Source organism: Leuresthes tenuis, unplaced genomic scaffold, assembly GCF_036924035.1.
Source record: "Leuresthes tenuis unplaced genomic scaffold, fLeuTen1.0.hap1 SCAF_1, whole genome shotgun sequence".
NCBI lineage: Eukaryota > Metazoa > Chordata > Actinopteri > Atheriniformes > Atherinopsidae > Leuresthes > Leuresthes tenuis.
Window position 1 is genome coordinate 41873208 of NW_027325355.1, and position 26441 is coordinate 41899648.

At 46.5% G+C, this 26441-nt stretch overlaps 3 non-coding genes and 60 pseudogenes across 3 annotated transcripts; all 63 read right to left on the reverse strand.

The window, feature by feature from the left end:
- Positions 1-258: 258 nt before the first annotated feature.
- LOC140270892 (5S ribosomal RNA) lies at positions 259-382 on the reverse strand (annotated as a pseudogene).
- A 269-nt stretch (positions 383-651) lies between these two features.
- Positions 652-769, reverse strand: LOC140289561 (5S ribosomal RNA; annotated as a pseudogene).
- Positions 770-1426: 657 nt separating this feature from the next.
- On the reverse strand, positions 1427-1545 carry LOC140278268 (5S ribosomal RNA; annotated as a pseudogene).
- A 665-nt stretch (positions 1546-2210) lies between these two features.
- On the reverse strand, positions 2211-2329 carry LOC140305971 (5S ribosomal RNA; annotated as a pseudogene).
- Positions 2330-2598: 269 nt separating this feature from the next.
- On the reverse strand, positions 2599-2717 carry LOC140276519 (5S ribosomal RNA; annotated as a pseudogene).
- A 269-nt stretch (positions 2718-2986) lies between these two features.
- LOC140293669 (5S ribosomal RNA) lies at positions 2987-3105 on the reverse strand (annotated as a pseudogene).
- A 269-nt stretch (positions 3106-3374) lies between these two features.
- On the reverse strand, positions 3375-3493 carry LOC140292770 (5S ribosomal RNA; annotated as a pseudogene).
- Positions 3494-3762: 269 nt separating this feature from the next.
- On the reverse strand, positions 3763-3881 carry LOC140298026 (5S ribosomal RNA; annotated as a pseudogene).
- Positions 3882-4153: 272 nt separating this feature from the next.
- On the reverse strand, positions 4154-4272 carry LOC140317837 (5S ribosomal RNA; annotated as a pseudogene).
- A 665-nt stretch (positions 4273-4937) lies between these two features.
- Positions 4938-5056, reverse strand: LOC140305978 (5S ribosomal RNA; annotated as a pseudogene).
- A 269-nt stretch (positions 5057-5325) lies between these two features.
- Positions 5326-5444, reverse strand: LOC140291343 (5S ribosomal RNA; annotated as a pseudogene).
- A 657-nt stretch (positions 5445-6101) lies between these two features.
- Positions 6102-6220, reverse strand: LOC140296318 (5S ribosomal RNA; annotated as a pseudogene).
- A 269-nt stretch (positions 6221-6489) lies between these two features.
- Positions 6490-6613, reverse strand: LOC140270898 (5S ribosomal RNA; annotated as a pseudogene).
- Positions 6614-6882: 269 nt separating this feature from the next.
- On the reverse strand, positions 6883-7001 carry LOC140294537 (5S ribosomal RNA; annotated as a pseudogene).
- A 269-nt stretch (positions 7002-7270) lies between these two features.
- LOC140296299 (5S ribosomal RNA) lies at positions 7271-7389 on the reverse strand (annotated as a pseudogene).
- Positions 7390-7658: 269 nt separating this feature from the next.
- Positions 7659-7777, reverse strand: LOC140315772 (5S ribosomal RNA; annotated as a pseudogene).
- A 266-nt stretch (positions 7778-8043) lies between these two features.
- LOC140293706 (5S ribosomal RNA) lies at positions 8044-8162 on the reverse strand (annotated as a pseudogene).
- Positions 8163-8431: 269 nt separating this feature from the next.
- On the reverse strand, positions 8432-8550 carry LOC140291179 (5S ribosomal RNA; annotated as a pseudogene).
- Positions 8551-8819: 269 nt separating this feature from the next.
- LOC140291902 (5S ribosomal RNA) lies at positions 8820-8938 on the reverse strand (annotated as a pseudogene).
- Positions 8939-9207: 269 nt separating this feature from the next.
- LOC140273828 (5S ribosomal RNA) lies at positions 9208-9326 on the reverse strand. The gene has a single exon (XR_011908064.1). It is a non-coding gene; the product is annotated as a 5S ribosomal RNA (ribosomal RNA).
- A 266-nt stretch (positions 9327-9592) lies between these two features.
- LOC140284669 (5S ribosomal RNA) lies at positions 9593-9711 on the reverse strand (annotated as a pseudogene).
- Positions 9712-9980: 269 nt separating this feature from the next.
- LOC140270422 (5S ribosomal RNA) lies at positions 9981-10099 on the reverse strand (annotated as a pseudogene).
- Positions 10100-10368: 269 nt separating this feature from the next.
- On the reverse strand, positions 10369-10487 carry LOC140284959 (5S ribosomal RNA; annotated as a pseudogene).
- A 269-nt stretch (positions 10488-10756) lies between these two features.
- Positions 10757-10875, reverse strand: LOC140292808 (5S ribosomal RNA; annotated as a pseudogene).
- A 269-nt stretch (positions 10876-11144) lies between these two features.
- Positions 11145-11263, reverse strand: LOC140271700 (5S ribosomal RNA; annotated as a pseudogene).
- Positions 11264-11532: 269 nt separating this feature from the next.
- LOC140318628 (5S ribosomal RNA) lies at positions 11533-11651 on the reverse strand (annotated as a pseudogene).
- Positions 11652-11920: 269 nt separating this feature from the next.
- Positions 11921-12039, reverse strand: LOC140290988 (5S ribosomal RNA; annotated as a pseudogene).
- A 269-nt stretch (positions 12040-12308) lies between these two features.
- Positions 12309-12427, reverse strand: LOC140300660 (5S ribosomal RNA; annotated as a pseudogene).
- Positions 12428-12696: 269 nt separating this feature from the next.
- On the reverse strand, positions 12697-12815 carry LOC140303707 (5S ribosomal RNA; annotated as a pseudogene).
- A 269-nt stretch (positions 12816-13084) lies between these two features.
- On the reverse strand, positions 13085-13208 carry LOC140276591 (5S ribosomal RNA; annotated as a pseudogene).
- A 272-nt stretch (positions 13209-13480) lies between these two features.
- LOC140270902 (5S ribosomal RNA) lies at positions 13481-13604 on the reverse strand (annotated as a pseudogene).
- A 269-nt stretch (positions 13605-13873) lies between these two features.
- LOC140291801 (5S ribosomal RNA) lies at positions 13874-13991 on the reverse strand (annotated as a pseudogene).
- Positions 13992-14648: 657 nt separating this feature from the next.
- On the reverse strand, positions 14649-14767 carry LOC140299889 (5S ribosomal RNA; annotated as a pseudogene).
- A 269-nt stretch (positions 14768-15036) lies between these two features.
- Positions 15037-15155, reverse strand: LOC140290510 (5S ribosomal RNA; annotated as a pseudogene).
- Positions 15156-15424: 269 nt separating this feature from the next.
- LOC140294538 (5S ribosomal RNA) lies at positions 15425-15543 on the reverse strand (annotated as a pseudogene).
- A 269-nt stretch (positions 15544-15812) lies between these two features.
- Positions 15813-15931, reverse strand: LOC140296300 (5S ribosomal RNA; annotated as a pseudogene).
- A 269-nt stretch (positions 15932-16200) lies between these two features.
- LOC140296302 (5S ribosomal RNA) lies at positions 16201-16319 on the reverse strand (annotated as a pseudogene).
- A 269-nt stretch (positions 16320-16588) lies between these two features.
- Positions 16589-16707, reverse strand: LOC140280688 (5S ribosomal RNA; annotated as a pseudogene).
- Positions 16708-16973: 266 nt separating this feature from the next.
- LOC140292413 (5S ribosomal RNA) lies at positions 16974-17092 on the reverse strand (annotated as a pseudogene).
- Positions 17093-17361: 269 nt separating this feature from the next.
- Positions 17362-17480, reverse strand: LOC140286110 (5S ribosomal RNA; annotated as a pseudogene).
- Positions 17481-17752: 272 nt separating this feature from the next.
- LOC140296866 (5S ribosomal RNA) lies at positions 17753-17872 on the reverse strand (annotated as a pseudogene).
- Positions 17873-18141: 269 nt separating this feature from the next.
- LOC140293707 (5S ribosomal RNA) lies at positions 18142-18260 on the reverse strand (annotated as a pseudogene).
- A 269-nt stretch (positions 18261-18529) lies between these two features.
- On the reverse strand, positions 18530-18648 carry LOC140278283 (5S ribosomal RNA; annotated as a pseudogene).
- Positions 18649-18917: 269 nt separating this feature from the next.
- Positions 18918-19036, reverse strand: LOC140291903 (5S ribosomal RNA; annotated as a pseudogene).
- Positions 19037-19305: 269 nt separating this feature from the next.
- On the reverse strand, positions 19306-19424 carry LOC140297668 (5S ribosomal RNA). Its single transcript, XR_011913383.1, has one exon. It is a non-coding gene; the product is annotated as a 5S ribosomal RNA (ribosomal RNA).
- A 266-nt stretch (positions 19425-19690) lies between these two features.
- On the reverse strand, positions 19691-19809 carry LOC140277791 (5S ribosomal RNA; annotated as a pseudogene).
- Positions 19810-20078: 269 nt separating this feature from the next.
- LOC140292809 (5S ribosomal RNA) lies at positions 20079-20197 on the reverse strand (annotated as a pseudogene).
- Positions 20198-20466: 269 nt separating this feature from the next.
- On the reverse strand, positions 20467-20585 carry LOC140301471 (5S ribosomal RNA; annotated as a pseudogene).
- A 269-nt stretch (positions 20586-20854) lies between these two features.
- Positions 20855-20973, reverse strand: LOC140292810 (5S ribosomal RNA; annotated as a pseudogene).
- A 269-nt stretch (positions 20974-21242) lies between these two features.
- On the reverse strand, positions 21243-21361 carry LOC140292842 (5S ribosomal RNA; annotated as a pseudogene).
- Positions 21362-21630: 269 nt separating this feature from the next.
- On the reverse strand, positions 21631-21754 carry LOC140276597 (5S ribosomal RNA; annotated as a pseudogene).
- A 269-nt stretch (positions 21755-22023) lies between these two features.
- LOC140286442 (5S ribosomal RNA) lies at positions 22024-22142 on the reverse strand (annotated as a pseudogene).
- A 272-nt stretch (positions 22143-22414) lies between these two features.
- On the reverse strand, positions 22415-22534 carry LOC140296867 (5S ribosomal RNA; annotated as a pseudogene).
- Positions 22535-22803: 269 nt separating this feature from the next.
- On the reverse strand, positions 22804-22922 carry LOC140303046 (5S ribosomal RNA; annotated as a pseudogene).
- Positions 22923-23188: 266 nt separating this feature from the next.
- On the reverse strand, positions 23189-23307 carry LOC140294469 (5S ribosomal RNA; annotated as a pseudogene).
- A 269-nt stretch (positions 23308-23576) lies between these two features.
- On the reverse strand, positions 23577-23695 carry LOC140297669 (5S ribosomal RNA). The gene has a single exon (XR_011913384.1). It is a non-coding gene; the product is annotated as a 5S ribosomal RNA (ribosomal RNA).
- Positions 23696-23961: 266 nt separating this feature from the next.
- LOC140284676 (5S ribosomal RNA) lies at positions 23962-24080 on the reverse strand (annotated as a pseudogene).
- A 269-nt stretch (positions 24081-24349) lies between these two features.
- On the reverse strand, positions 24350-24468 carry LOC140300315 (5S ribosomal RNA; annotated as a pseudogene).
- Positions 24469-24737: 269 nt separating this feature from the next.
- Positions 24738-24856, reverse strand: LOC140284967 (5S ribosomal RNA; annotated as a pseudogene).
- Positions 24857-25125: 269 nt separating this feature from the next.
- LOC140292811 (5S ribosomal RNA) lies at positions 25126-25244 on the reverse strand (annotated as a pseudogene).
- Positions 25245-25513: 269 nt separating this feature from the next.
- Positions 25514-25632, reverse strand: LOC140301476 (5S ribosomal RNA; annotated as a pseudogene).
- Positions 25633-25901: 269 nt separating this feature from the next.
- Positions 25902-26025, reverse strand: LOC140276602 (5S ribosomal RNA; annotated as a pseudogene).
- A 269-nt stretch (positions 26026-26294) lies between these two features.
- LOC140286453 (5S ribosomal RNA) lies at positions 26295-26413 on the reverse strand (annotated as a pseudogene).
- Between the last annotated feature and the right edge of the window lie 28 nt (positions 26414-26441).

The window sequence follows — 26441 nt, forward strand, 5'->3', positions numbered from 1 at the left end:
TGACAAATGTGCATTATATAGGTACTGGAATCATACGGTTCCTCTATGTAACCAGATAATTGCCGAGAAAGGCTGACTTGTAGTGGGCACATCTTCTTCCCTGATGTGATTATTCTCTGCAGCTGAAACTGAGACTCTCAGATCTTTTCGTGTCTGCCAACAAAGCAGCAGCAGCTGAAGATGACCACCTTCCTCATGTGTCACAGGGTGATCAGACGTTGCAACAAAAGACATGCAGGTGGTGGAGAAAAGAGAAAAAGCTTACAGCACCTGGTATTCCCAAGCAGTCTCCCACCCAAGTACTAACCAGGCACAACCCCGCTTGGCTTCCGAGATCGGACGAGGTCGGGCATATTATATTCAGGGTGGTGTGGCCGTAAGCGACAATCTCTGTGACAAATGTGCATTATATAGGTACTGGAATCATACGGTTCCTCTATGTAACCAGATAATTGCAGAGAAAGGCTTATGTGTAGTGGGCACATCTTCTTCCCTGACGTGATTATTCTCTGCAGCTGAAACTGAGACTCTCAGATCACTTCGTGTCTGCCAACAAAGCAGCAGAAGCTGAAGATGACCAACTTCCTCATGTGTCACAGGGTGATCAGACGTTGCAACAAAAGACATTCAGGTGGTCCAGAGAAGAGAAAAAGCTTACAGCACCTGGTATTCCCAAGCAGTCTCCCACCCAAGTACTAACCAGGCCAACCGTGCTTGGCTTCCGAGATCAGACGAGGTCAGGCATGTTCAGGGTGGTGTGGCCGTAAGCGACAATGTCTGTGACAAATGTGCATTATATAGGTACTGGAATCATACGGTTCCTCTATGTAACCAGATAATTGCAGAGAAAGGCTTATGTGTAGTGGGCACATCTTCTTCCCTGACGTGATTATTCTCTTCAGTTGAAACTGAGACTCTCAGATCACTTCGTGTCTGCCAACAAAGTAGCAGAAGCTGAAGATGACAAACTTCCTCATGTGTCACAGGGTGATCAGATGTTGCAACAAAAGACATGCAGGTGGTAGAGAGAAGAGAAAAAGCTTACAGCACCTGGTATTCCCAAGCAGTCTCCCATTGAAGTACAAACCAGACCCAACCCTGCTTGGCTTCCAGGATAAGACAAGGTGGGGCTTATTCAGGGTGGTGTGGCGGTAAGCAACAATATTTGTTACAAATGTGAATTATATAGGTACTGGAATCATACACTTCCTCTATGAAACCAGATAATTGCCGAGAAAGGCTGATGTGTAGTGGGCATATCATCTTCTCTGATGTGATCATTCTCTTCAGCTGAAACTGAGACTCTCAGATCACTTCGTGTCTGCCAACAAAGCAGCAGCAGCTGAAGATGACCAACTTCCTCATGTGTCACAGGGTGATCAGACGTTGCCACAAAAGACATGAAGGTGGTAGAGAGTAGAGAAGAAGCTTACAGCACCTGGTATTCCCAAGTGGTCTCCCATCCAAGAACTAACCAGGCCCAACCCTGCTTGGCTTCCGAGATCAGACAAGGTCAGGCATGTTCCAGGTGGTGTGGCCGTAAGCAGCAATGTCTCTGACAAATGTGCATTATATAGGTACTGGAATCATACGGTTCCTCTATGCAACCAGATAATTGCCGAGAAAGGCTGATGTGTAGGGGGTAAATCATCTTCTCTGATGTGATCATTCTCTGCAACTGAAACTGAGACTCTCAGATCACTTCATGTCTGCCAACAAAGCAGCAGCAGCTGAAGATGACCAACTTCCTCATGTGTCACAGGGTGATCAGACGTTGCAACAAAAGACATTCAGGTGGTCCAGAGAAGAGAAAAAGCTTACAGCACCTGGTATTCCCAAGCAGTCTCCCATTGAAGTACGAACCAGACCCAACCCAACCCTGCTTGGCTTCCAGGATAAGACAAGGTGGGGCTTATTCAGGGTGGTGTGGCGGTAAGCAACAATATTTGTTACAAATGTGAATTATATAGGTACTGGAATCATACACTTCCTCTATGAAACCAGATAATTGCCGAGAAAGGCTGATGTGTAGTGGGCATATCATCTTCTCTGATGTGATCATTCTCTTCAGCTGAAACTGAGACTCTCAGATCACTTCGTGTCTGCCAACAAAGCAGCAGCAGCAGCTGAAGATGACCAACTTCCTCATGTGTCACAGGGTGATCAGACGTTGCAACAAAAGACATGCAGGTGGTCGAGAGAAGACAAAAAGCTTACAGCTCCTGGTATTCCCAAGCGGTCTCCCATTTAAGTACTAACCAGGCCCAACCCTCCTTGGCTACCGAGATCAGACGAGGTCGGGCATGTTCAGGGTGGTGTGGCCGTAAGCAACAATGTCTGTGACAAATGTGCATTATATAGGTACTGGAATCATACGGTTCCTCTATGTAACCAGATAATTGCCGAGAAAGGCAGACTTGTAGTGGGCAAATCTTCTTCCCTCATGTGATCATTCTCTGCAGCTGAAACTGAGACTCTCAGATCACTTCGTGTCTGCCAACAAAGCAGCAGCAGCTGAAAATGACCACCTTTCTCATGTGTCACAGGGTGATCAGACGTTGCAACAAAAGACATGCAGGTGGTCGAGAGAAGAGAAAAAGCTTACAGCACCTGGTATTCCCAAGAGGTCTTCCATCCAAATACTAACCACGCCCAACCCTCCTTGGCTTCCGAGATCAGACGAGGTCGGGCATGTTCAGGGTGGTGTGGCCGTAAGCAACAATGTCTCTGACAAATGTGCATTATATAGGTACTGGAATCATACGGTTCCTCTATGCAACCAGATCATTTCCGAGAAAGGCTGATGTGTAGTGGTAACATCTTCTTCCCTGACGTGATTATTCTCTGCAGCTGAAACTGAGACTCTCAGATCACTTTGTGTCTGCCAACAAAGCAGCAGTAGCTGAAGATAACCAACTTCCTCATGTGTCACAGGGTGATCAGACGTTGCAACAAAAGACATGCAGGTGGTAGAGAGAAGAGAAAAAGCTTACAGCACCTGGTATTCGCAAGCGGTCTCCCATCAAAGTACTAAGCAGGCCCAGCCCTCCTTGGCTTCCGAGATCAGACAAGGTCAGACATATTCAGGGTGGTGTGGCCGTAAGCAACAATGTCTGTGACAAATGTAAATTGTATAGGTACTGGAATCATACGTTTCCTCTATATAACCAGATAATTGCAGAGAAAGGCTGATAAATAGTGGGCACATCTTCTTCCCTGACGTGATTATTCTCTCCAGCTGAAAATGAGACTCTCAGATCACTTCGTGTCTGCCAACAAAGCAGCAGCAGCTGAAGATGACCAACTTCCTCATGTGTCACAGGGCGATCAGACCTTGCAACAAAATACATGCAGGTGGTAGAGAGAAGAGAAAAAGCTTACAGCACCTGGCATTCCCAAGGGGTCTCCCATTCAAGTACTAACCAGGCCCAGCCCTCCTTGGCTTCCGAGATCAGTCGAGGTCAGACATATTCAGGGTGGTTTGGCCGTAAGTAACAATCTCCGTGACAAATGTGCATTATATAGGCAATGGAATCATACACTTCCTCTATGTAACCAGATAATTGCCGAGAAAGGCTGATATGTAGTGGGCACATCTTCTTCCCTGACGTGATAATTCTTTCCAGCTGAAAATGAGACTCTCAGATCACTTTGTGTCTGCCAACAAAGCAGCAGCAGCTGAAGATGACCAACTTCCTCATGTGTCACAGGGTGATCAGACGTTGCAACAAAAGACATGCAGGTGGTAGAGAGAAGGGAAAAAGCTTACAGCACCTGGTATTCCCAAGCAGTCTCCCATCCAAGTACTAACCAGGCCCAAACCTGCTTGACTTCCAAGATCAGACGAGGTCGGGCTTATTCAGGGTGGTGTGGCCGTAAGCAACAATATCTGTGACAAATGTGCATTATATAGGTACTGGAATCATACACTTCCTCTATGTAACCAGATAATTGCCGAGAAAGGCTGACTTGTAGTGGGCACATCTTCTTCCCTGATGTGATTATTCTCTGCAGCTGAAATTGAGACTCTCAGATCACTTCGTGTATGCCAACAAAGAAGCAGCAGCAGCTGAAGATGACCAACTTCCTCATGTGTCACAGGAGGATCAGACGTTGCCACAAAAGACATGAAGGTGGTAGAGAGTAGAGAAGAAGCTTACAGCACCTGGTATTCCCAAGTGGTCTCCCATCCAAGAACTAACCAGGCCCAACCCTGCTTGGCTTCCGAGATCAGACAAGGTCAGGCATGTTCCGGGTGGTGTGGCCGTAAGCAGCAATGTCTCTGACAAATGTGCATTATATAGGTACTGGAATCATACGGTTCCTCTATGCAACCAGATAATTGCCGAGAAAGGCTGATGTGTAGGGGGTAAATCATCTTCTCTGATGTGATCATTCTCTGCAACTGAAACTGAGACTCTCAGATCACTTCATGTCTGCCAACAAAGCAGCAGCAGCTGAAGATGACCAACTTCCTCATGTGTCACAGGGTGGTCAGACGTTGCAACAAAAGACATTCAGGTGGTCCAGAGAAGAGAAAAAGCTTACAGCACCTGGTATTCCCAAGCAGTCTCCCATTGAAGTACGAACCAGACCCACCCCAACCCTGCTTGGCTTCCAGGATAAGACAAGGTGGGGCTTATTCAGGGTGGTGTGGCGGTAAGCAACAATATTTGTTACAAATGTGAATTATATAGGTACTGGAATCATACACTTCCTCTATGAAACCAGATAATTGCCGAGAAAGGCTGATGTGTAGTGGGCATATCATCTTCTCTGATGTGATCATTCTCTTCAGCTGAAACTGAGACTCTCAGATCACTTCGTGTCTGCCAACAAAGCAGCAGCAGCAGCTGAAGATGACCAACTTCCTCATGTGTCACAGGGTGATCAGACGTTGCAACAAAAGACATGCAGGTGGTCGAGAGAAGACAAAAAGCTTACAGCTCCTGGTATTCCCAAGCGGTCTCCCATTTAAGTACTAACCAGGCCCAACCCTCCTTGGCTACCGAGATCAGACGAGGTCGGGCATGTTCAGGGTGGTGTGGCCGTAAGCAACAATGTCTGTGACAAATGTGCATTATATAGGTACTGGAATCATACGGTTCCTCTATGTAACCAGATAATTGCCGAGAAAGGCAGACTTGTAGTGGGCAAATCTTCTTCCCTCATGTGATCATTCTCTGCAGCTGAAACTGAGACTCTCAGATCACTTCGTGTCTGCCAACAAAGCAGCAGCAGCTGAAAATGACCACCTTTCTCATGTGTCACAGGGTGATCAGACGTTGCAACAAAAGACATGCAGGTGGTCGAGAGAAGAGAAAAAGCTTACAGCACCTGGTATTCCCAAGAGGTCTTCCATCCAAATACTAACCACGCCCAACCCTCCTTGGCTTCTGAGATCAGACGAGGTCGGGCATGTTCAGGGTGGTGTGGCCGTAAGCAACAATGTCTCTGACAAATGTGCATTATATAGGTACTGGAATCATACGGTTCCTCTATGCAACCAGATCATTTCCGAGAAAGGCTGATGTGTAGTGGTAACATCTTCTTCCCTGACGTGATTATTCTCTGCAGCTGAAACTGAGACTCTCAGATCACTTTGTGTCTGCCAACAAAGCAGCAGTAGCTGAAGATAACCAACTTCCTCATGTGTCACAGGGTGATCAGACGTTGCAACAAAAGACATGCAGGTGGTAGAGAGAAGAGAAAAAGCTTACAGCACCTGGTATTCCCAGAGAGTCTACCATCCAAGTACTAACCAGGCAAAAACCTGCTTGGCTTCCGAGATCAGACGTGGTCAGGCATTTTCAGGGTGGTCTGGCCATAATTAACCATAACTTTGACAAATGTGCATTATAAAGGTACTGGAATCATACAGTTCCTCTATGCACCCAGATAATTGCAGAGAAAGGCTGATGTGTAGCGGGCATATCATCTTCTCTGATGTGATCATTCTCTGCAACTGAAACTGAGACTCTCAGATCACATTGTGTCAGCCAACAAAGCAGCAGCAGCTGAAGATGACCAACTTCCTCATGTGTCACAGGGTGATCAGACGTTGCAACAAAAGACATGCAGGTTGTAGAGAGAAGAGAAAACGCTTACGGCACCTGGTATTCCAAAGCAGTCTCCCATCCAAGTACTAAGGAGGCTCAACCCTCCTTGGCTTCCGAGATCAGACGAGGTCGGGCATGTTCAGGGTGGTGTGGCCGTAAGCAACATGGTCTGTGACAAATGTGCATTATATAGGTACTGGAATCATACGGTTCCTCTATGTAACCAGATAATTGCCGAGAAAGGCTGACTTGTAGTGGGCACATCTTCTTCCCTGATGTGATTATTCTCTGCAGCTGAAACTGAGACTCTCAGATCACTTCGTGTCTGCCAACAAAGCAGCAGCAGCTGAAGATGACCACCTTCCTCATGTGTCACAGGGTGATCAGACGTTGCAACAAAAGACATGCAGGTGGTAGAGAAAAGAGAAAAAGCTTACAGCACCTGGTATTCCCAAGCAGTCTCCCACCCAAGTACTAACCAGGCACAACCCCGCTTGGCTTCCGAGATCGGACGAGGTCGGGCATATTATATTCAGGGTGGTGTGGCCGTAAGCGACAATCTCTGTGACAAATGTGCATTATATAGGTACTGGAATCATACGGTTCCTCTATGTAACCAGATAATTGCAGAGAAAGGCTTATGTGTAGTGGGCACATCTTCTTCCCTGACGTGATTATTCTCTGCAGCTGAAACTGAGACTCTCAGATCACTTCGTGTCTGCCAACAAAGCAGCAGCAGCTGAAGATGACCATCTTCCTCATGTGTCAGAGGGTGATCAGACGTTGCAACAAAAGACATGCAGGTGGTAGAGAGAAGAGAAGAAGCTTACAGCACCTGGTATTCCCAAGCAGTCTCCCATCCAAGTACTAAGCAGGCTCAACCCTGTTTGGCTTCCGAGATCACACGAGGTTGGGCATATTCAGGGTGGTGTGGCCGTAAGTAACAATGTCTGTGACAAATGTGCATTATATAGGTACTGGAATCATACGGTCCCTCTATGCAACCAGATAATTGCCAAGAAAGGCTAACTTGTAGTGGGCACATCTTCTTCCCTGATGTGATTATTCTCTACAGCTGAAACTGAGACTCTCAGATCACTTCGTGTCTGCCAAAAAAGCAGCAGCTGCTGAAGATGACCAACTTCCTCATGTGTCACAGGGTGATCAGACGTTGCAACAAAAGACATGCAGGTGGTAGAGAGAAGAGAAGAAGCTTACAGCACCTGGTATTCCGAAGCAGTCTCCCATCCAAGTACTAAGCAGGCTCAACCCTGTTTGGCTTCCGAGATCACACGAGGTTGGGCATATTCAGGGTGGTGTGGCCGTAAGTAACAATGTCTGTGACAAATGTGCATTATAGAGGTACTGGAATCATACGGTTCCTCTATGCAACCAGATAATTGCCAAGAAAGGCTAACTTGTAGTGGGCACATCTTCTTCCCTGATGTGATTATTCTCTACAGCTGAAACTGAGACTCTCAGATCACTTCGTGTCTTCCAACAAAGCAGCAGCAGCTGAAGATGACCAACTTCCTCATGTGTCACAGGGTGATCAGACGTTGCAACAAAAGACATGCAGGTGGTAGAGAGAAGAGAAAAAGCTTACAGCACCTGGTATTCCCAGAATGTCTACCATCCAAGTACTAACCAGGCCCAACCCTCCTTGGCTTCCGAGATCAGACGAGGTCGGGCATATTCAGGGTGGTGTGGCCGTAAGCAACAATGTCTGTGACAAATATAAACTGTATAGGTACTGGAATCATACGGTTCCTCTATGCAACCAGATAATTGCCAAGAAAGGCTGATAAGTAGTGGAAACATCTTCCCTGACGTGATTATTCTCTCCAGCTGAAACTGAGACTCTCATATCACTTCGTGTCTGCCAACAAAGCAGCAGCAGCTGAAGATGACCAACTTCCTCATGTGTCACAGGATGATCAGACATTGCAACAAAAGACATGCAGGTGGTAGAGAGAAGAGAAAAAATTTACAGCACCTGATATTCCCAAGCGGTCTCCCATTCAAGTACTAACCAGGCCCAACCCTGCTTGGGTTCTGAGATCATACTAGGTCGGGTATATTCAGGGTGGTGTGGCCGAAAGTAACAATGTCTGTGACAAATGTGCATTATATAGGTACTGGAATCATACGGTTCCTCTATGCAACCAGATAATTGCCAAGAAAGGCTAACTTGTAGTGGGCACATCTTCTTCCCTGATGTGATTATTCTCTTCAGCTGAAACTGAGACTCTCAGATCACTTCGTGTCTGCCAACAAAGCAGCAGCAGCTGAAGATGACCAACTTCCTCATGTGTCACACGGCGATCAGACGTTGCAACAAAAGACATGCAGGTGGTAGAGAGAAGAGAAAAAGCTTACAGCACCTGGTATTCCATAGCGGTCTCTCATCAAAGTACTAACCAGGCCCAACCCTCCTTGGCTTCTGAGATCAGACGAGGTCAGACATATTCAGGGTGGTTTGGCCGTAAGCAACAATCTCTGTGACAAATGTGCATTATATAGGCAATGGAATCATATGGTTCCTCTATGTAACAAGATAATTGCCGAAAAAGGCTGATATGTAGTGGGCACATCTTGTTCCCTGACGTGATAATTTTCTCCAGCTGAAAATGAGACTCTAAGATCACTTCCTGTCTGCCAACAAAGCAGCAGCAGCTGAAGATGACCAACTTCCTCATGTGTCACAGGGTGATCAGACGTTGCAACAAAAGACATGCAGGTGGTAGAGAGAAGAGAAAAAGCTTACAGCACCTGGTATTCCCAAGCGGTCTCTCATCCAAGTACTAACCAGGCCCAACCCTCCTTGGCTTCTGTGAGCAGACGAGGTCAGACATATTCAGGGTGGTTTGGCCGTAAGCAACAATCTCTGTGACAAATGTGCATTATATAGGCAATGGAATCATATGGTTCCTCTATGTAACAAGATAATTGCCGAGAAAGGCTGATATGTAGTGGGCACATCTTGTTCCCTGACGTGATAATTTTCTCCAGCTGAAAATGAGACTCTAAGATCACTTCGTGTCTGCCAACAAAGCAGCAGCAGCTGAAGATGACCAACTTCCTCATGTGTCACAGGGTGATCAGACGTTGCAACAAAAGACATGCAGGTGGTTGAGAGAAGAGAAAAAGCTTACAGCACCTGGTATTCCCAAGCGGTCTCCCATCCAAGTACTAACCAGGCCCAACCCTGCTTGGCTTCCAAGATCAGACGAGGTCGGGCATATTCAGGGTGGTGTGGCCGTAAGCAACAATGTCTGTGACAAATATAAACTGTATAGGTACTGGAATCATACGGTTCCTCAATGCAACCAGATAATTGCCAAGAAAGGCTGATAAGTAGTGGAAACATCTTCCCTGACGTGATTATTCTCTCCAGCTGAAACTGAGACTCTCATATCACTTCGTGTCTGCCAACAAAGCAGCAGCAGCTGAAGATGACCAACTTCCTCATGTGTCACAGGGCGATCAGACATTGCAACAAAAGACATGCAGGTGGTAGAGAGAAGAGAAAAAATTTACAGCACCTGGTATTCCCAAGTGGTCTCCCATCCAAGTACTAACCAGGCCCAAACCTGCTTGGGTTCTGAGATCAGACGAGGTCAGGCATGTTCCGGGTGGTGTGGCCGTAAGCAGCAATGTCTCTGACAAATGTGCATTATATAGGTACTGGAATCATACGGTTCCTCTATGTAACCAGATAATTGCAGAGAAAGGCTGATGTGTAGCGGGTAAATCATCTTCTCTGATGTGATCATTCTCTGCAACTGAAACTGAGACTCTCAGATCACTTCATGTCTGCCAACAAAGCAGCAGCAGCTGAAGATGACCAACTTCCTCATGTGTCACAGGGTGATCAGACGTTGCAACAAAAGACAAGCAGGTGGTAGAGAGAAGAGAAAAAATTTACAGCACCTGGTATTCCCAAGTGGTCTCCCATCCAAGTACTAACCAGGCCCAACCCTGCTTGGCTTCCGAGATCAGACAAGGTCAGGCATGTTCCGGGTGGTGTGGCCGTAAGCAGCAATGTCTCTGACAAATGTGCATTATATAGGTACTGAAATCATACGGTTCCTCTATGCAACCAGATAATTGCCGAGAAAGGCTGATGTGTAGCGGGTAAATCATCTTCTCTGATGTGATCATTCTCTGCAACTGAAACTGAGACTCTCAGATCACTTCATGTCTGCCAACAAAGCAGCAGCAGCTGAAGATGACCAACTTCCTCATGTGTCACAGGGTGATCAGACGTTGCAACAAAAGACATGCAGGTGGTAGAGAGAAGAGAAAAAATTTAGAGCACCTGGTATTCCCAAGTGGTCTCCCATCCAAGTACTAACCAGGCCCAACCCTGCTTGGCTTCCGAGATCAGACGAGGTCAGGCATGTTCCGGGTGGTGTGGCCGTAAGCAGCAATGTCTCTGACAAATGTGCATTATATAGGTACTGGAATCATACGGTTCCTCTATGCAACCAGATAATTGCCGAGAAAGGCTGATGTGTAGCGGGTAAATCATCTTCTCTGATGTGATCATTCTCTGCAACTGAAACTGAGACTCTCAGATCACTTCATGTCTGCCAACAAAGCAGCAGCAGCTGAAGATGACCAACTTCCTCATGTGTCACAGGGTGATCAGACGTTGCAACAAAAGACATGCAGGTGGTTGAGAGAAGAGAAAAAGCTTACAGCACCTGGTATTCCCAAGCTGTCTCCCATTCAAGTACTAACAAGGCCCAACCCTGCTTGGCTTCCAAGATCAGACGAGGTCGGGCATGTTCAGGGTGGTGTGTCCGTAAGCAACAATGTCTGTGACAAATGTGCATTATATAGGTACTGGAATAATACAGTTCCTCTATGTAACCAGATAATTGCCGAGAAAGGCTAACTTGTAGTGGGCACATCTTCTTCCCTGATGTGATTATTCTCTGCAGCTGAAACTGAGACTCTCAGATCACTTTGTGTCTGCCAACAAAGCAGCAGCAGCTGAAGATGACCAACTTCCTCATGTGTCACAGGGTGATCAGACGTTTCAACAAAAGACATGCAGGTGGTAGAGAGAAGAGAAAAAGCTTACAGCACCTGGTATTCCCAGACAGTCTACCATCAAAGTACTAACCAGGTCCAAACCTGCTTGGCTTCCGAGATCAGATGAGGTCGGGCATATTCAGGGTGGTGTGGCCGTAAGTAACCATAACTGTGACAAATGTGCATTATATAGGTACTGGAATCATACAGTTCCTTTATGTAACCAGATAATTGCAGAGAAAGGCTGACTTGTAGTGGGCACATCTTCTTCCCTGATGTGATAATTCTCTGCAGCTGAAACTGAGACTCTCAGATCACTTCGTGTCTGCCAACAAAGCAGCAGCAGCTGAAGATGACCAACTTCCTCATGTGTCACAGGGTGATCAGACTTTGCAACAAAAGACATGCAGGTGGTCGAGAGAAGAGAAAAAGCTTACAGCACCTGGTATTCCAAAGCAGTCTCCCATCCAAGTACTAACCAGGCCCAACCGTGCTTGGCTTCCGAGATCGGACAAGGTCGGATATGTTCAGGGTGGTGTGGCCGTAAGCAACAAAGTCTTTGACAAATGTGCATTATATAGGTACTGGAATCATACAGTTCCTCTATGTAACCAGATAATTGCCGAGAAAGGCTGATGTGTAGTGGGCATATCTTCTTCCCTGATGTGATTATTCTCTTCAGCTGAAACTGAGACTCTCAGATCACTTCGTGTCTTCCAACAAAGCAGCAGCAGCTGAAGATGGCCAACTTTCTCATGTGTCACAGGGTGATCAGACGTTGCAACAAAAGACATGCAGGTTGTAGAGAGAAGAGAATATGCTTACAGCACCTGGTATTCCCAAGCAGTCTCCCATTAAAGTACTAACCAGGCCCAACCCTCCTTGGCTTCCGAGATCAGACGAGGTCGGGCTTATTCAGGGTGGCGTGGCCGTAAGGAACAATTTCTGTGACAAATGTGCATTATATAGGTACTGGAATCATACAATTCCTCTATGTAACCAGATAATTGATGAGAAAGGCTGACTTGTTATGGGCACATCTTCTTCCCTGATGTGATTATTCTCTGCAGCTGAAACTGAGACTCTCAGATCACTTCGTGTCTGCCAACAAAGCAGCAGCAGCTGAAGATGACCAACTTCCTCATGTGTCACAGGGGGATCAGACGTTGCAACAAAAGACATGCAGGTGGTCGAGAGAAGACAAAAAGCTTACAGCTCCTGGTATTCCCAAGCGGTCTCCCATTTAAGTACTAACCAGGCCCAACCCTCCTTGGCTTCCGAGATCAGACGAGGTCGGGCATGTTCAGGGTGGTGTGGCCGTAAGCAACATGGTCTGTGACAAATGTGCATTATATAGGTACTGGAATCATACGGTTCCTCTATGTAACCAGATAATTGCCGAGAAAGGCTGACTTGTAGTGGGCACATCTTCTTCCCTGATGTGATTATTCTCTGCATCTGAAACTGAGACTCTCAGATCTTTTCGTGTCTGCCAACAAAGCAGCAGCAGCTGAAGATGACCACCTTCCTCATGTGTCACAGGGTGATCAGACGTTGCAACAAAAGACATGCAGGTGGTGGAGAAAAGAGAAAAAGCTTACAGCACCTGGTATTCCCAAGCAGTCTCCCACCCAAGTACTAACCAGGCCCAACCGTGCTTGGCTTCCGAGATCGGACAAGGTCGGATATGTTCAGGGTGGTGTGGCCGTAAGCAACAAAGTCTTTGACAAATGTGCATTATATAGGTACTGGAATCATACAGTTCCTCTATGTAACCAGATAATTGCCGAGAAAGGCTGATGTGTAGTGGGCATATCTTCTTCCCTGATGTGATTATTCTCTGCAGCTGAAACTGAGACTCTCAGATCACTTTGTGTCTGCCAACAAAGCAGCAGCAGCTGAAGATGACCAACTTCCTCATGTGTCACAGGGTGATCAGATGTTACAACAAAAGACATGCAGGTGGTAGAGAGAAGAGAAAAAGCTTACAGCACCTGGTATTCCCAAGCAGTCTCCCACCCAAGTACTAACCAGGCACAACCCTGCTTGGCTTCCGAGATCAGACGAGGTCGGGCATATTATATTCAGGGTGGTGTGACCGTAAGCGACAATCTCTGTGACAAATGTGTATTATATAGGTACTGGAATCATACACTTCCTCTATGTAACCAGATAATTGCCGAGAAAGGCTGACTCTTAGTGGGCACATCTTCCTCCTTGATGTGATTATTCTCTGGAGCTGAAACTGAGACTCTCAGATCACTTCATGTCTGCCAACAAAGCAGCAGCAGCAGCTGAAGATGACCACCTTCCTCATGTGTCACAGGGTGATCAGACGTTGCAACAAAAGACATGCAGGTGGTAGAGAAAAGAGAAAAAGCTTACAGCACCTGGTATTCCCAAGCAGTCTCCCACCCAAGTACTAACCAGGCACAACCCCGCTTGGCTTCCGAGATCGGACGAGGTCGGGCATATTATATTCAGGGTGGTGTGGCCGTAAGCGACAATCTCTGTGACAAATGTGCATTATATAGGTACTGGAATCATACGGTTCCTCTATGTAACCAGATAATTGCAGAGAAAGGCTTATGTGTAGTGGGCACATCTTCTTCCCTGACGTGATTATTCTCTGCAGCTGAAACTGAGACTCTCAGATCACTTCGTGTCTGCCAACAAAGCAGCAGAAGCTGAAGATGACCAACTTCCTCATGTGTCACAGGGTGATCAGACGTTGCAACAAAAGACATTCAGGTGGTCCAGAGAAGAGATAAAGCTTACAGCACCTGGTATTCCCAAGCAGTCTCCCACCCAAGTACTAACCAGGCCAACCGTGCTTGGCTTCCGAGATCAGACGAGGTCAGGCATGTTCAGGATGGTGTGGCCGTAAGCGACAATGTCTGTGACAAATGTGCATTATATAGGTACTGGAATCATACGGTTCCTCTATGTAACCAGATAATTGCAGAGAAAGGCTTATGTGTAGTGGGCACATCTTCTTCCCTGACGTGATTATTCTCTTCAGTTGAAACTGAGACTCTCAGATCACTTCGTGTCTGCCAACAAAGTAGCAGAAGCTGAAGATGACAAACTTCCTCATGTGTCACAGGGTGATCAGATGTTGCAACAAAAGACATGCAGGTGGTAGAGAGAAGAGAAAAAGCTTACAGCACCTGGTATTCCCAAGCAGTCTCCCATTGAAGTACAAACCAGACCCAACCCTGCTTGGCTTCCAGGATAAGACAAGGTGGGGCTTATTCAGGGTGGTGTGGCGGTAAGCAACAATATTTGTTACAAATGTGAATTATATAGGTACTGGAATCATACACTTCCTCTATGAAACCAGATAATTGCCGAGAAAGGCTGATGTGTAGTGGGCATATCATCTTCTCTGATGTGATCATTCTCTTCAGCTGAAACTGAGACTCTCAGATCACTTCGTGTCTGCCAACAAAGCAGCAGCAGCTGAAGATGACCAACTTCCTCATGTGTCACAGGGTGATCAGACGTTGCAACAAAACACATGCAGGTGGTAGAGAGAAGAGAAAAAGCTTACAGCACCTGGTATTCCCAAGCGGTCTCCCACCCAAGTACTAACCAGGCCCAACACTGCTTGGCTTCCGAGATCAGACGAGGTCAGGTAAATTCAGGGTGGTGTGGCCGTAAGTAACAATGTCTGTGACAAATGTGCATTATATAAGTACAGGAATCATACGGTTCCTCTATGTAACCAGATAATTGATGAGAACGGCTGATGTGTAGTGGGCACATCTTCTTCCCTGACGTGATTATTCTCTTCAGCTGAAACTGAGACTCTCAGATCACTTCGTGTCTTCCAACAAAGCAGCAGCAGCTGAAGATGACCAACTTCTTCACGTGTCACAGGGTGATCAGACGTTGCAACAAAAGACATGCAGGTGGTAGAGAGAAGAGAAAAAGCTTACAGCACCTGGTATTCCCAAGCTGTCTCCCATCCAAGTACTAACCAGGTACAACCCTGCTTGGCGTCCGAGATCAGACGAGGTCGGGCTTATTCAGGGTGGTGTGGCCGTAAGCAACAATGTCTCTGACAAATGTGCATTATATAGGTACTGGAATCATACGGTTCCTCTATGCAACCAGATAATTGCCGAGAAAGGCTTATGTGTAGCGGGCAAATCATCTTCTCTGATGTGATCATTCTCTGCAACTGAAACTGAGACTCTCAGATCACTTCGTGTCTGCCAACAAAGCAGCAGCAGCTGAAGATGACCATCTTCCTCATGTGTCACAGGGTGATCAGACGTTGCAACAAAAGACATGGAGGTGGTAGAGAGAAGAGAAGAAGCTTACAGCACCTGGTATTCCCAAGCAGTCTCCCATCCAAGTACTAAGCAGGCTCAACCCTGTTTGGCTTCCGAGATCACACGAGGTTGGGCATATTCAGGGTGGTGTGGCCGTAAGTAACAATGTCTGTGACAAATGTGCATTATATAGGTACTGGAATCATACGGTCCCTCTATGCAACCAGATAATTGCCAAGAAAGGCTAACTTGTAGTGGGCACATCTTCTTCCCTGATGTGATTATTCTCTACAGCTGAAACTGAGACTCTCAGATCACTTCGTGTCTGCCAAAAAAGCAGCAGCTGCTGAAGATGACCAACTTCCTCATGTGTCACAGGGTGATCAGACGTTGCAACAAAAGACATGCAGGTGGTAGAGAGAAGAGAAGAAGCTTACAGCACCTGGTATTCCGAAGCAGTCTCCCATCCAAGTACTAAGCAGGCTCAACCCTGTTTGGCTTCCGAGATCACACGAGGTTGGGCATATTCAGGGTGGTGTGGCCGTAAGTAACAATGTCTGTGACAAATGTGCATTATAGAGGTACTGGAATCATACGGTTCCTCTATGCAACCAGATAATTGCCAAGAAAGGCTAACTTGTAGTGGGCACATCTTCTTCCCTGATGTGATTATTCTCTACAGCTGAAACTGAGACTCTCAGATCACTTCGTGTCTGCCAAAAAAGCAGCAGCTGCTGAAGATGACCAACTTCCTCATGTGTCACAGGGTGATCAGACGTTGCAACAAAAGACATGCAGGTGGTAGAGAGAAGAGAAGAAGCTTACAGCACCTGGTATTCCGAAGCAGTCTCCCATCCAAGTACTAAGCAGGCTCAACCCTGTTTGGCTTCCGAGATCACACGAGGTTGGGCATATTCAGGGTGGTGTGGCCGTAAGTAACAATGTCTGTGACAAATGTGCATTATAGAGGTACTGGAATCATACGGTTCCTCTATGCAACCAGATAATTGCCAAGAAAGGCTAACTTGTAGTGGGCACATCTTCTTCCCTGATGTGATTATTCTCTACAGCTGAAACTGAGACTCTCAGATCACTTCGTGTCTTCCAACAAAGCAGCAGCAGCTGAAGATGACCAACTTCCTCATGTGTCACAGGGTGATCAGACGTTGCAACAAAAGACATGCAGGTTGTAGAGAGAAGAGAAAACGCTTACAGTACCTGGCATTCCCAAGCAGTCTCCCATTGAAGTACTAACCAGGCCCAACCCTCCTTGGCTTCCGAGATCAGACGAGGTCGGGCATATTCAGGGTGGTGTGGCCGTAAGCAACAATGTCTGTGACAAATATAAACTGTATAGGTACTGGAATCATACGGTTCCTCTATGCAACCAGATAATTGCCAAGAAAGGCTGATAAGTAGTGGAAACATCTTCCCTGACGTGATTATTCTCTCCAGCTGAAACTGAGACTCTCATATCACTTCGTGTCTGCCAACAAAGCAGCAGCAGCTGAAGATGACCAACTTCCTCATGTGTCACAGGGCGATCAGACATTGCAACAAAAGACATGCAGGTGGTAGAGAGAAGAGAAAAAATTTACAGCACCTGGTATTCCCAAGCAGTCTCCCATTCAAGTACTAACAAGGCCCAACCCTGCTTGGGTTCTGAGATCAGACGAGGTCGGGCATATTCAGGGTGGTGTGGCCGTAAGTAACAATGTCTGTGACAAATGTGCATTATATAGGTACTGGAATCATACGGTTCCTCTATGCAACCAGATAATTGCCAAGAAAGGCTAACTTGTAGTGGGCACATCTTCTTCCCTGATGTGATTATTCTCTGCAGCTGAAACTGAGACTCTCAGATCACTTCGTGTCTGCCAACAAAGCAGCAGCAGCTGAAGATGACCAACTTCCTCATGTGTCACAGGATGATCAGACATTGCAACAAAAGACATGCAGGTGGTAGAGAGAAGAGAAAAAATTTACAGCACCTGATATTCCCAAGCGGTCTCCCATTCAAGTACTAACCAGGCCCAACCCTGCTTGGCTTCCGAGATCAGACGAGGTCGAGCTTATTCAGGGTGGTGTGGCGGTAAGCAACAATATCTGGTACAAATGTGTATTATATAGGTACTGGAATCATACACTTCCTCTATGTAACCAGATAATTGCCGAGAAAGGCTGACTCTTAGTGGGCACATCTTCCTCCTTGATGTGATTATTCTCTGGAGCTGAAACTGAGACTCTCAGATCACTTCATGTCTGCCAACAAAGCAGCAGCAGCAGCTGAAGATGACCAACTTCCTCATGTGTCACAGGGTGATCAGACGTTGCAACAAAAGACATGCAGGTTGTAGAGAGAAGAGAAAAAGCTTACAGCAAATGGTATTTTCAAGCGGTCTCCCACCCAAGTACTAACCAGGCCCAGCCCTGCTTGGCTTCCGAGATCAGACAGAGGTCAGGCATATTGAGGGTGGTGTGGCCGTAAGCAAAAATGTCTGTGACAAATGTGCATTATATAAGTACAGGAATCATACGGTTCCTCTATGTAACCAGATAATTGCTGAGAAAGGCTGATGTGTAGTGGGCACATCTTCTTCCCTGACGTGATTATTCTCTTCAGCTGAAACTGAGACTCTCAGATCACTTCGTGTCTTCCAACAAAGCAGCAGCAGCTGAAGATGACCAACTTCCTCATGTGTCACAGGATGATCAGACATTGCAACAAAAGACATGCAGGTGGTAGAGAGAAGAGAAAAAATTTACAGCACCTGATATTCCCAAGCGGTCTCCCATTCAAGTACTAACCAGGCCCAACCCTGCTTGGGTTCTGAGATCATACTAGGTCGGGTATATTCAGGGTGGTGTGGCCGAAAGTAACAATGTCTGTGACAAATGTGCATTATATAGGTACTGGAATCATACGGTTCCTCTATGCAACCAGATAATTGCCAAGAAAGGCTAACTTGTAGTGGGCACATCTTCTTCCCTGATGTGATTATTCTCTTCAGCTGAAACTGAGACTCTCAGATCACTTCGTGTCTGCCAACAAAGCAGCAGCAGCTGAAGATGACCAACTTCCTCATGTGTCACACGGCGATCAGACGTTGCAACAAAAGACATGCAGGTGGTAGAGAGAAGAGAAAAAGCTTACAGCACCTGGTATTCCCAAGCGGTCTCTCATCAAAGTACTAACCAGGCCCAACCCTCCTTGGCTTCTGAGATCAGACGAGGTCAGACATATTCAGGGTGGTTTGGCCATAAGCAACAATCTCTGTGACAAATGTGCATTATATAGGCAATGGAATCATATGGTTCCTCTATGTAACAAGATAATTGCCGAAAAAGGCTGATATGTAGTGGGCACATCTTGTTCCCTGACGTGATAATTTTCTCCAGCTGAAAATGAGACTCTAAGATCACTTCCTGTCTGCCAACAAAGCAGCAGCAGCTGAAGATGACCAACTTCCTCATGTGTCACAGGGTGATCAGACGTTGCAACAAAAGACATGCAGGTGGTAGAGAGAAGAGAAAAAGCTTACAGCACCTGGTATTCCCAAGCGGTCTCTCATCCAAGTACTAACCAGGCCCAACCCTCCTTGGCTTCTGTGAGCAGACGAGGTCAGACATATTCAGGGTGGTTTGGCCGTAAGCAACAATCTCTGTGACAAATGTGCATTATATAGGCAATGGAATCATATGGTTCCTCTATGTAACAAGATAATTGCCGAGAAAGGCTGATATGTAGTGGGCACATCTTGTTCCCTGACGTGATAATTTTCTCCAGCTGAAAATGAGACTCTAAGATCACTTCGTGTCTGCCAACAAAGCAGCAGCAGCTGAAGATGACCAACTTCCTCATGTGTCACAGGGTGATCAGACGTTGCAACAAAAGACATGCAGGTGGTTGAGAGAAGAGAAAAAGCTTACAGCACCTGGTATTCCCAAGCAGTCTCCCATCCAAGTACTAACCAGGCCCAACCCTGCTTGGCTTCCAAGATCAGACGAGGTCGGGCATATTCAGGGTGGTGTGGCCGTAAGCAACAATGTCTGTGACAAATATAAACTGTATAGGTACTGGAATCATACGGTTCCTCAATGCAACCAGATAATTGCCAAGAAAGGCTGATAAGTAGTGGAAACATCTTCCCTGACGTGATTATTCTCTCCAGCTGAAACTGAGACTCTCATATCACTTCGTGTCTGCCAACAAAGCAGCAGCAGCTGAAGATGACCAACTTCCTCATGTGTCACAGGGTGATCAGACGTTGCAACAAAAGACATGCAGGTGGTAGAGAGAAGAGAAAAAATTTAGAGCACCTGGTATTCCCAAGTGGTCTCCCATCCAAGTACTAACCAGGCCCAACCCTGCTTGGCTTCCGAGATCAGATGAGGTCAGGCATGTTCCGGGTGGTGTGGCCGTAAGCAGCAATGTCTCTGACAAATGTGCATTATATAGGTACTGGAATCATACGGTTCCTCTATGCAACCAGATAATTGCCGAGAAAGGCTGATGTGTAGCGGGTAAATCATCTTCTCTGATGTGATCATTCTCTGCAACTGAAACTGAGACTCTCAGATCACTTCATGTCTGCCAACAAAGCAGCAGCAGCTGAAGATGACCAACTTCCTCATGTGTCACAGGGTGATCAGACGTTGCAACAAAAGACATGCAGGTGGTTGAGAGAAGAGAAAAAGCTTACAGCACCTGGTATTCCCAAGCTGTCTCCCATTCAAGTACTAACAAGGCCCAACCCTGCTTGGCTTCCAAGATCAGACGAGGTCGGGCATGTTCAGGGTGGTGTGTCCGTAAGCAACAATGTCTGTGACAAATGTGCATTATATAGGTACTGGAATAATACAGTTCCTCTATGTAACCAGATAATTGCCGAGAAAGGCTAACTTGTAGTGGGCACATCTTCTTCCCTGATGTGATTATTCTCTGCAGCTGAAACTGAGACTCTCAGATCACTTTGTGTCTGCCAACAAAGCAGCAGCAGCTGAAGATGACCAACTTCCTCATGTGTCACAGGGTGATCAGACGTTTCAACAAAAGACATGCAGGTGGTAGAGAGAAGAGAAAAAGCTTACAGCACCTGGTATTCCCAGACAGTCTACCATCCAAGTACTAACCAGGTCCAAACCTGCTTGGCTTCCGAGATCAGATGAGGTCGGGCATATTCAGGGTGGTGTGGCCGTAAGCAACAAAGTCTTTGACAAATGTGCATTATATAGGTACTGGAATCATACAGTTCCTCTATGCAACCAGATAATTGCCGAGAAAGGCTGATGTGTAGCGGGTAAATCATCTTCTCTGATGTGATCATTCTCTGCAACTGAAACTGAGACTCTCAGATCACTTCATGTCTGCCAACAAAGCAGCAGCAGCTGAAGATGACCAACTTCCTCATGTGTCACAGGGTGATCAGACGTTGCAACAAAAGACATGCAGGTGGTTGAGAGAAGAGAAAAAGCTTACAGCACCTGGTATTCCCAAGCTGTCTCCCATTCAAGTACTAACAAGGCCCAACCCTGCTTGGCTTCCAAGATCAGACGAGGTCGGGCATGTTCAGGGTGGTGTGTCCGTAAGCAACAATGTCTGTGACAAATGTGCATTATATAGGTACTGGAATAATACAGTTCCTCTATGTAACCAGATAATTGCCGAGAAAGGCTAACTTGTAGTGGGCACATCTTCTTCCCTGATGTGATTATTCTCTGCAGCTGAAACTGAGACTCTCAGATCACTTTGTGTCTGCCAACAAAGCAGCAGCAGCTGAAGATGACCAACTTCCTCATGTGTCACAGGGTGATCAGACTTTGCAACAAAAGACATGCAGGTGGTCGAGAGAAGAGAAAAAGCTTACAGCACCTGGTATTCCAAAGCAGTCTCCCATCCAAGTACTAACCAGGCCCAACCGTGCTTGGCTTCCGAGATCGGACAACGTCGGATATGTTCAGGGTGGTGTGGCCGTAAGCAACAAAGTCTTTGACAAATGTGCATTATATAGGTACTGGAATCATACAGTTCCTCTATGTAACCAGATAATTGCCGAGAAAGGCTGATGTGTAGTGGGCATATCTTCTTCCCTGATGTGATTATTCTCTGCAGCTGAAACTGAGACTCTCAGATCACTTTGTGTCTGCCAACAAAGCAGCAGCAGCTGAAGATGACCAACTTCCTCATGTGTCACAGGGTGATCAGATGTTACAACAAAAGACATGCAGGTGGTAGAGAGAAGAGAAAAAGCTTACAGCACCTGGTATTCCCAAGCAGTCTCCCACCCAAGTACTAACCAGGCACAACCCTGCTTGGCTTCCGAGATCAGACGAGGTCGGGCATATTATATTCAGGGTGGTGTGACCGTAAGCGACAATCTCTGTGACAAATGTGTATTATATAGGTACTGGAATCATACACTTCCTCTATGTAACCAGATAATTGCCGAGAAAGGCTGACTCTTAGTGGGCACATCTTCCTTCTTGATGTGATCATTCTCTTCAGCTGAAACTGAGACTCTCAGATCACTTCGTGTCTGCCAACAAAGCAGCAGAAGCTGAAGATGACCAACTTCCTCATGTGTCACAGGGTGATCAGACGTTGCAACAAAAGACATGCAGGTGGTAGAGAGAAGAGAAAAAGCTTACAGCACCTGGTATTCGCAAGCGGTCTCCCATTCAAGAACTAACCAGGCCCAACCCTGCTTGGCTTCCGAGATCAGACGAGGTCGAGCTTATTCAGGGTGGTGTGGCGGTAAGCAACAATATCTGGTACAAATGTGTATTATATAGGTACTGGAATCATACACTTCCTCTATGTAACCAGATAATTGCCGAGAAAGGCTGACTCTTAGTGGGCACATCTTCCTCCTTGATGTGATTATTCTCTGGAGCTGAAACTGAGACTCTCAGATCACTTCATGTCTGCCAACAAAGCAGCAGCAGCAGCTGAAGATGACCAACTTCCTCATGTGTCACAGGGTGATCAGACGTTGCAACAAAAGACATGCAGGTTGTAGAGAGAAGAGAAAAAGCTTACAGCAAATGGTATTTTCAAGCGGTCTCCCACCCAAGTACTAACCAGGCCCAGCCCTGCTTGGCTTCCGAGATCAGACAGAGGTCAGGCATATTGAGGGTGGTGTGGCCGTAAGCAACAATGTCTGTGACAAATGTGCATTATATAAGTACAGGAATCATACGGTTCCTCTATGTAACCAGATAATTGCTGAGAAAGGCTGATGTGTAGTGGGCACATCTTCTTCCCTGACGTGATTATTCTCTTCAGCTGAAACTGAGACTCTCAGATCACTTCGTGTCTTCCAACAAAGCAGCAGCAGCTGAAGATGACCAACTTCCTCATGTGTCACAGGGTGATCAGACGTTGCAACAAAAGACATGCAGGTTGTAGAGAGAAGAGAAAACGCTTACAGCACCTGGTATTCCCAAGCAGTCTCCCATTGAAGTACTAACCAGGCCCAACCCTCCTTGGCTTCCGAGATCAGACGAGGTCGGGCATATTCAGGGTGGTGTGGCCGTAAGCAACAATGTCTGTGACAAATATAAACTGTATAGGTACTGGAATCATACGGTTCCTCTATGCAACCAGATAATTGCCAAGAAAGGCTGATAAGTAGTGGAAACATCTTCCCTGACGTGATTATTCTCTCCAGCTGAAACTGAGACTCTCATATCACTTCGTGTCTGCCAACAAAGCAGCAGCAGCTGAAGATGACCAACTTCCTCATGTGTCACAGGGCGATCAGACATTGCAACAAAAGACATGCAGGTGGTAGAGAGAAGAGAAAAAATTTACAGCACCTGGTATTCCCAAGCAGTCTCCCATTCAAGTACTAAAAAGGCCCAACCCTGCTTGGGTTCTGAGATCAGACGAGGTCGGGCATATTCAGGGTGGTGTGGCCGTAAGTAACAATGTCTGTGACAAATGTGCATTATATAGGTACTGGAATCATACGGTTCCTCTATGCAACCAGATAATTGCCAAGAAAGGCTAACTTGTAGTGGGCACATCTTCTTCCCTGATGTGATTATTCTCTGCAGCTGAAACTGAGACTCTCAGATCACTTCGTGTCTGCCAACAAAGCAGCAGCAGCTGAAGATGACCAACTTCCTCATGTGTCACAGGGTGATCAGACGTTGCAACAAAAGACATGCAGGTGGTAGAGAGAAGAGAAAAAGCTTACAGCACCTGGTATTCCCAAGCAGTCTCCCATCCAAGTACTAACCAGGCCCAACCCTGCTTGGCTTCCAAGATCAGACGAGGTCGGGCATATTCAGGGTGGTGTGGCCGTAAGCAACAATGTCTGTGACAAATATAAACTGTATAGGTACTGGAATCATACGGTTCCTCAATGCAACCAGATAATTGCCAAGAAAGGCTGATAAGTAGTGGAAACATCTTCCCTGACGTGATTATTCTCTCCAGCTGAAACTGAGACTCTCATATCACTTCGTGTCTGCCAACAAAGCAGCAGCAGCTGAAGATGACCAACTTCCTCATGTGTCACAGGGCGATCAGACATTGCAACAAAAGACATGCAGGTGGTAGAGAGAAGAGAAAAAATTTACAGCACCTGGTATTCCCAAGTGGTCTCCCATCCAAGTACTAACCAGGCCCAAACCTGCTTGGGTTCTGAGATCAGACGAGGTCAGGCATGTTCCGGGTGGTGTGGCCGTAAGCAGCAATGTCTCTGACAAATGTGCATTATATAGGTACTGGAATCATACGGTTCCTCTATGTAACCAGATAATTGCCGAGAAAGGCTGATGTGTAGCGGGTAAATCATCTTCTCTGATGTGATCATTCTCTGCAACTGAAACTGAGACTCTCAGATCACTTCATGTCTGCCAACAAAGCAGCAGCAGCTGAAGATGACCAACTTCCTCATGTGTCACAGGGTGATCAGACGTTGCAACAAAAGACAAGCAGGTGGTAGAGAGAAGAGAAAAAATTTACAGCACCTGGTATTCCCAAGTGGTCTCCCATCCAAGTACTAACCTGGCCCAACCCTGCTTGGCTTCCGAGATCAGACGAGGTCAGGCATGTTCCGGGTGGTGTGGCCGTAAGCAGCAATGTCTCTGACAAATGTGCATTATATAGGTACTGAAATCATACGGTTCCTCTATGCAACCAGATAATTGCCGAGAAAGGCTGATGTGTAGCGGGTAAATCATCTTCTCTGATGTGATCATTCTCTGCAACTGAAACTGAGACTCTCAGATCACTTCATGTCTGCCAACAAAGCAGCAGCAGCTGAAGATGACCAACTTCCTCATGTGTCACAGGGTGATCAGACGTTGCAACAAAAGACATGCAGGTGGTAGAGAGAAGAGAAAAAATTTAGAGCACCTGGTATTCCCAAGTGGTCTCCCATCCAAGTACTAACCAGGCCCAACCCTGCTTGGCTTCCGAGATCAGACGAGGTCAGGCATGTTCCGGGTGGTGTGGCCGTAAGCAGCAATGTCTCTGACAAATGTGCATTATATAGGTACTGGAATCATACGGTTCCTCTATGCAACCAGATAATTGCCGAGAAAGGCTGATGTGTAGCGGGTAAATCATCTTCTCTGATGTGATCATTCTCTGCAACTGAAACTGAGACTCTCAGATCACTTCATGTCTGCCAACAAAGCAGCAGCAGCTGAAGATGACCAACTTCCTCATGTGTCACAGGGTGATCAGACGTTGCAACAAAAGACATGCAGGTGGTTGAGAGAAGAGAAAAAGCTTACAGCACCTGGTATTCCCAAGCTGTCTCCCATTCAAGTACTAACAAGGCCCAACCCTGCTTGGCTTCCAAGATCAGACGAGGTCGGGCATGTTCAGGGTGGTGTGTCCGTAAGCAACAATGTCTGTGACAAATGTGCATTATATAGGTACTGGAATAATACAGTTCCTCTATGTAACCAGATAATTGCCGAGAAAGGCTAACTTGTAGTGGGCACATCTTCTTCCCTGATGTGATTATTCTCTGCAGCTGAAACTGAGACTCTCAGATCACTTTGTGTCTGCCAACAAAGCAGCAGCAGCTGAAGATGACCAACTTCCTCATGTGTCACAGGGTGATCAGACGTTTCAACAAAAGACATGCAGGTGGTAGAGAGAAGAGAAAAAGCTTACAGCACCTGGTATTCCCAGACAGTCTACCATCCAAGTACTAACCAGGTCCAAACCTGCTTGGCTTCCGAGATCAGATGAGGTCGGGCATATTCAGGGTGGTGTGGCCGTAAGCAACAAAGTCTTTGACAAATGTGCATTATATAGGTACTGGAATCATACAGTTCCTCTATGCAACCAGATAATTGCCGAGAAAGGCTGATGTGTAGCGGGTAAATCATCTTCTCTGATGTGATCATTCTCTGCAACTGAAACTGAGACTCTCAGATCACTTCATGTCTGCCAACAAAGCAGCAGCAGCTGAAGATGACCAACTTCCTCATGTGTCACAGGGTGATCAGATGTTACAACAAAAGACATGCAGGTGGTAGAGAGAAGAGAAAAAGCTTACAGCACCTGGTATTCCCAAGCAGTCTCCCACCCAAGTACTAACCAGGCACAACCCTGCTTGGCTTCCGAGATCAGACGAGGTCGGGCATATTATATTCAGGGTGGTGTGACCGTAAGCGACAATCTCTGTGACAAATGTGTATTATATAGGTACTGGAATCATACACTTCCTCTATGTAACCAGATAATTGCCGAGAAAGGCTGACTCTTAGTGGGCACATCTTCCTTCTTGATGTGATCATTCTCTTCAGCTGAAACTGAGACTCTCAGATCACTTCGTGTCTGCCAACAAAGCAGCAGAAGCTGAAGATGACCAACTTCCTCATGTGTCACAGGGTGATCAGACGTTGCAACAAAAGACATGCAGGTGGTAGAGAGAAGAGAAAAAGCTTACAGCACCTGGTATTCGCAAGCGGTCTCCCATTCAAGAACTAACCAGGCCCAACCCTGCTTGGCTTCCGAGATCAGACGAGGTCGAGCTTATTCAGGGTGGTGTGGCGGTAAGCAACAATATCTGGTACAAATGTGTATTAT